This window comes from Calidris pugnax, unplaced genomic scaffold (genome assembly GCF_001431845.1).
Source record: "Calidris pugnax isolate Ruff unplaced genomic scaffold, ASM143184v1 scaffold349, whole genome shotgun sequence".
Classification (NCBI taxonomy): Eukaryota; Metazoa; Chordata; class Aves; order Charadriiformes; family Scolopacidae; genus Calidris; species Calidris pugnax.
The window spans coordinates 268,401-274,596 of record NW_015091088.1 but is presented as its reverse complement, the minus strand read 5'-3'; positions in this window follow the sequence as shown (position 1 = coordinate 274,596).

The window sequence follows — 6,196 nt, the reverse complement described above, 5'->3', positions numbered from 1 at the left end:
GTACTTCTCCATGATCCAGAAGATATGCCTTCTGGTGGAAAATGTACTTCATACTGAGGTTAGTACAGCTGGCCTGAAGAATATTTGAAACAACACTAATTTGCATGTTGCCATCCTCCAGATCTCTGCAAAGAGGGCAAGGCTGAAGCAGCATGCAAATGCTTTCAGTCGCAAACGCAGCCCAAGGAGACCTCCCCGAGGACGTGATCTTCTGACGACTTGACCATAGGAACAGGGACGTGAGGTGGACAGAGTAAGAAAAGGTGCCATACTGGGCTAGGAGGGTGCCCAGGGAGGCAAGCAGGGTGAGCCCACTGGCATGAGAAGGATCGGGGTGGCCCCAAGACCACTTAAGGCATCCCCCCAACCAGCCTCCTGTGCTAAGGGCTGGTACCACACCCCACCTTTGGAGATGGGCTCAGCCAAACCAGGGCAGATTTCTCCAACACATCTTTGATCCAAAACATGAAGCAACACCCTCTGTCCACATGACAAACTCAGAAGGGCAGAAAGGCACCGGTGCCGTTGTCCCCTTCACAAGTGGGTGCCAGCGAGGTGATGGGTTCTCTGTAGCCTCCATTCCTGCTCTCCCTCCTTCCCTTTAACTGCATCCTCCTAAGGCCAACTGCCTTTAACCTTACTATGCACATGCAAAATAACACAGCACAAGTGTAACAGAAATTAAAAGAACGGAACTCTGGTGACATCGCAGCTTTCTAGCTGGGACCTCCTGATAAACCAAAAGAAAATCAAGAAACTCAAGCATCCCTAACAACTTCAAGTTGGGGCTTTCTTTGCCTTATTTTTTACTTTCTACATTTCCCTTTAAAATTATTACAGGATGATATTGATTGGAACTTTGCAATCCTACTACAGAGCAGTTTTTACATTCATTTTAATCCTATAATCCGATTCCAGACCTGAAGTCATATTTACTGTTTGTATTTTAATCATTATGGTCCCTGTTGACAAAACAGTTACTCATTCTTTGCGTATCCTTGTTGCAAGGGGAAAAAATATGAATGAAACAACTGAAAAGGGATTAGATCAGTATAAGAGATGTTATTCTAATATTATGGTTTCTCCTAAAGTATGGCAAAAAAGTAACCTGACATTTCAAATACCAGTTTTGAAGAATGCTATAATACGCAATAACATCAGTAAAGATAAAATTAATGATTAGTTTTGTTGTAAAATTGAATGCATTAGGCACATTCACTGTGATAATGGCTTAAAATGTAACTGAAATTTCATACAGAAATGACAGTATTGATTTAATCTTCAGTTCAGTATCAGATCTACTACAAAGACACAATAACAGCAATTACTGTTTTTTTCTTAACTTTAACCCATACTCAAAGATATAAAAATGGAAGTCATGACAAGGCAGGGCTATTCTGCAATGCTAGCAGAAAGATTTGCAAAAGCTTTTTTTCCAGGGTACCACTGGGCAGCAACAGCAAAGGATGCTCTCAGCACACATTCTGGAAACATCTGGCTCTGTGCTGAAGCGGGTACCACTTTGAAGCAACTTCTACACCACCAGAGCTGGTACACGTACCCACACTCAGAACAACCCTAAATGAGAATGATAACTGCGGTTATTTCTTGTGATGGGTAAAAAATAAAAACAAATGCTGCCCATTTAGCATATAACGTAGAAATTGGGATCTCGGCTTTTATGGACTCACTGTAATTAGAAATGCAAGGACTGTGCAACATCTAATCACTACGAAATGACAAAAAGTTTTTTTTTTATGTGAACATTACTGAATAACCACTGATCTATGATTCTTAATTGATTTAATGTAATGTATATATTTTCTAGGAAAGGAGGATTCTGTTGAAATGATTGCACCGGGCTAAAACAGTGTAAACAGTTTATTAAAGCCTTATTGTGATATTCCTTTTCCTTATTACGATGCTCACCAACCATGTAATTCTAATGTCTTAGGCCCCGCAGTCTTTAGTCTCATGGAACTTCCATCGACTTTAACTAGACTTTTGCCTGAGGGTGGACTTGCCAGATCAGGCCCATAAACTGCTAATAGATCAGGATCAAATTGCTAAAAGTATAAGTATTCCTAACTAGATTATTAGAGAGTGCAAGCAACCAGAAGACGGTATCACATGGCAAATCAGGTACCAACTCCTGCATAAAGCATTCATCTTTACACCTTTTTCTCATTGATGCTGAACTGTGGGGTTTCTTAGCTATCCAACTGTCAGACTAAAATCAGGGGTTTAGTAAGAGCAAACTTTTGAAACACAACCTGGCAACTTAGACTGACGCATCAGAAAAGATATCTGGAAAGATTGACAGGTATAACATCAGCTTTTCCCACACCCCAGGATCTTTTCAATACTTAGACCAGACAGCTTTATTAATAAGGCATTGTGTTGGGTCTCAATGGCTCTGGATTCAGGTCGTGGCTTTTCCACAGTTTCCTTTGTGATCTTGGGCAGATGGTTTAAAAAGTCACCTTTATAACTATTGAGCAGGTCTGAATACTGTACATTCTCCCCTGCAGGGAATGTATTCATTGGTATTTAACTTTCTGGAAGATTCGAAAGTCCAGGTTCCTTGGCAGTTTCCATCATCTCACTCTTCACCTTCCAGTATTCCAGTCCTCTCACCTAATGATTTGTATTTCTTCATTTGTTGGATTATCATCATATTATTATTACTTTAGATCCTGGCGAAGCAGCTCTGAACCTCCCATATGGCTTGCTCCATGCATGTAAACTTTGTCATTATGTTTTTAGATATGAACACTGCTGCAAATATTTATGCCCAAGTCATAAAATTGAGAGCATCTGACACCTTCCATCCTGACTAAGCGATGTTTTCTCGGGCATTTTTCATGAAGATCACTGAGACAGTCCAGCAGATGAAGACTACAAGTGTTTGGCCATTTCAGTAGTGATGTGACAGATCTACTTCCAGATGAGGGTTCCCAACTTCTCAGTTAAAGCCAAAATGATGATCTTCACCTTCTCTGTTCACTTAAATTTTGTTTTCTGTCTAGACATGGTAGAGCTTGATTAACTCTTGTTAAACAAGCCAGGTTGCTGGCACTGGGGTAACACCTCTAAGACAGCTCTGCTCTTCCTTCTCTGCTTTCCAGGAAAGTCCATCTTAAATTTAAAGGCACATTGTAAAGCCTATCTCATGCTTTCCCAAGGAAAAGGAGTTTCTTTGGTGGACCATGACAATGTTTAATGTACATGCTACCAAAGACAAACATTCTTTTTGTACCAGGAAAACCTGAGTAGACTAATAAAGAATTAATATTTTACAGGAGAAAATGGGAATCTGCTGGTGCTTTGAATGCATCCATTTGTGTGGCTTACTCTGCAGCAGTGGTGGTTTGAGCAACCACTATTCACCAGAGGAGAGAGAAGGCTTGTGCTGCAGTGCAGCTCCACCTTTCTAGTTGTAAGATGACATTTCTCATGCAGGATCTTTCCCTATAAGATGGCATCTTGAGCTAGGTCTTTCCTCACCATGGGACAGGGTGGAGAACACTTGTTTTTCCTCCTTCCCATTAGCTCTCTCTCCACAATTCTTCTGGAGTCTGAAGACTTCTTAAAGAGGGACTGAGGAAGAAACAACCCATTCTTGGCAAAAGCTCTAATCATTACAAAAAGCTTGAAAAACATGGAAGCATCCTTATTCGTGGCCGTGTGCCCGCTTTCAAAAGCAAACTTGGTGCTCTGAATCCCAGGGGGCCAGAAACATCACACCTGAAGTTTAAGTGTCAACTGCATTAAGCGTTTAAGGTGCTAGCACAGAGTCAGACAACCCAGAAACGGTGGCCAGCTTGCTCACTGTCACCACACAAGTGTAGAGGTATCAGCAAAAAGGGGGGAATCTCCAAAACTGAACTTATAAAACAGGTATCTCCACAAAATTGTGATCTACAGCCCTCCACCCTTTCACTCGAGTAAGCACCAGCCAAGTGCTACGGCTGAGCTAAGTGGGAAAACTGTGCAAGCCATGGATGGTGACTGTCCGCCTTGTGGAGAACAATCCAGTGGACCTGCAGCTGGATACCTGCTAAGGGAAGGATCCTTCCACTCCTGCAACATCCACCACTTGGGAGATGAACCTCTGGCTAAGAGGTGTCCTGGAAAGGGCCCAGCCCCTGCCCCTTGCTGCTGGTGGGAACCAGGTGGGCAGAGACCCCCCGGGTGCTGGGCAAAGCGCAGAGCTCCAAGCATGGAGCACACACAAATACTCCCACTTTCCAGGAGCAAAACCCCAGCACTACTTCGCCAGCAGCAGCCTGCACTATTAAACTGGCTCACACATTTGTTAAGAGGATTTCAGGGCTCTGGATGATGGGATGGAAGTACTTCCCACACAGCCAGCCTTGAGGTCCCAACTAGTTCGCTCTCCATAGCTCCCTGCTCAGCTTCCTGGTGCTACAGCTCCTCCAACACAAGGCACCTGGTGTTTCTCCATCATGGAGCAGGAAGGACAGGTTCACAGATCAGCAAAGCACCCGTTCCCTCATGGTTCTCAATACCCAGGAGGGCTACACCTTGCCCCTTGCTTTAGCAGCCTCTGGTAACAACTTGTACAAAATCCCACTTTGGCACGATGTGGCAAGTTTTTGGTTTGTTTTCTCCTGTTCTGTTTCGCTTAGTACTTTAGACTTAGCTGTGAGAAGGGTACGTTGGGACCCACATAGGAATCTAAAGTAAAAGTAAAGCCCTAGATATGCTGGTGATGGGACGGGGACTTCACAGAACTTCAGTGCACCAACACCAGTTCCTTCACTATCTTTTTCAGCACAGGACTGAAATTGACGACAAGCTCTGAAGCCTGCTCCAGCTCCTGGTTAGCACAGCCTACAGGGGCAGGAGAATGTCCAAACTTCTGCCCATCAAAGCTCAGAGGGCTTTGTTGGGAATACGGCCTTGTGTATCATCTACCAGCCAGCTGAGTGTTCTCCATGGCATCCCATGCTTCTGTAAAGAAACGGAGGTGTTGCATTTATCAGCAGCAGCGTTTTGATTGTGGGCCACAAAAAAATACTGAAATACCATCACTTGGGCATTAAAATTAGGAAGTATTTCGAGAAAAAATGACCTTCTGCCACGGATCACGGGACTATGCGTCAGAGCCCTGAATTTTCAGGCTAATCTATTCAAGTATTAAACTTTTCTGGTAAAGTACTTGAATTATTTGTAACAAGGCAGGATAAATTCATCCAGTACACGGCTGCTTCTGAGTGAAAACAGGCTTTAAAACATAGCCATATATCCTATTAACTAGCATATCTCCCTGTTTAGTAAGGAAATGTCATCACATTTGTTACAAAGGCAAACAGCAACATACCAAAACAGGATCCAATTTTTCTAAATAAATAAATCAATGATGTGTCAAAAATTAACAGATGAGTTAATATACCCGATGTTATCAAAACCAGATGGTGCTTCATAATATTCATCCTGTTCAGTCAAACCCTGAATATATTCTGGACCATCAGTATATAAAATAGGATGCTGCTATTTGTGATGGCAAACAAAAGCAATCATGCCTGCCAAGCACATACTATAACAGGCAGCATTTCAGCTCTGCTAGACAGAAAGTAATTAGAATGCTTTTAATGTCCAAAAGAATGATGCTGATAGGCTGCCACAGATGTGTAGATTTATGAATATTTATATGGTGGTTTATAGCTGACACTTTTATCAGTTGAAGAAGATAAAATATCTGCCTGACTCAAAAGCTTGACAGTCAGGTTAATAAAATCTCATTAAAGAGAATGACCTATGCAATTATATAGGATTTATTGTAATTCATTTTTGATTGTACTCTGCTTAAAGATGCAATTTCCCATTTCCTGATGCCAAATTTAGGTTGCATATCAAGATCTACGTGGTTTTTAACTCCAAGCCATCACTAGAAGAAAGATATGCGTTCAGCATCTCGATATCTTACACCTTTAAAGAAATAAAAAAAAAATAAAAAAAATAATTGTATAATAATCTGATCTCCTGGTCCTCGCTGCATCTCAGGGAAACGGCGCAGGCGAGCAGCCGATCTTGTTTTCTTTCTGCTAAAAATCGCCACCTCTGTCACAGCAGCCTCTCTCTCCATTACCGGCAGCTCCCTCCGGCAGCCAGCCCCAGCCTCTCGCCCTCCCCAGCCGCCACCGGACCGGGGGTACGCTCTGTGTCCCCC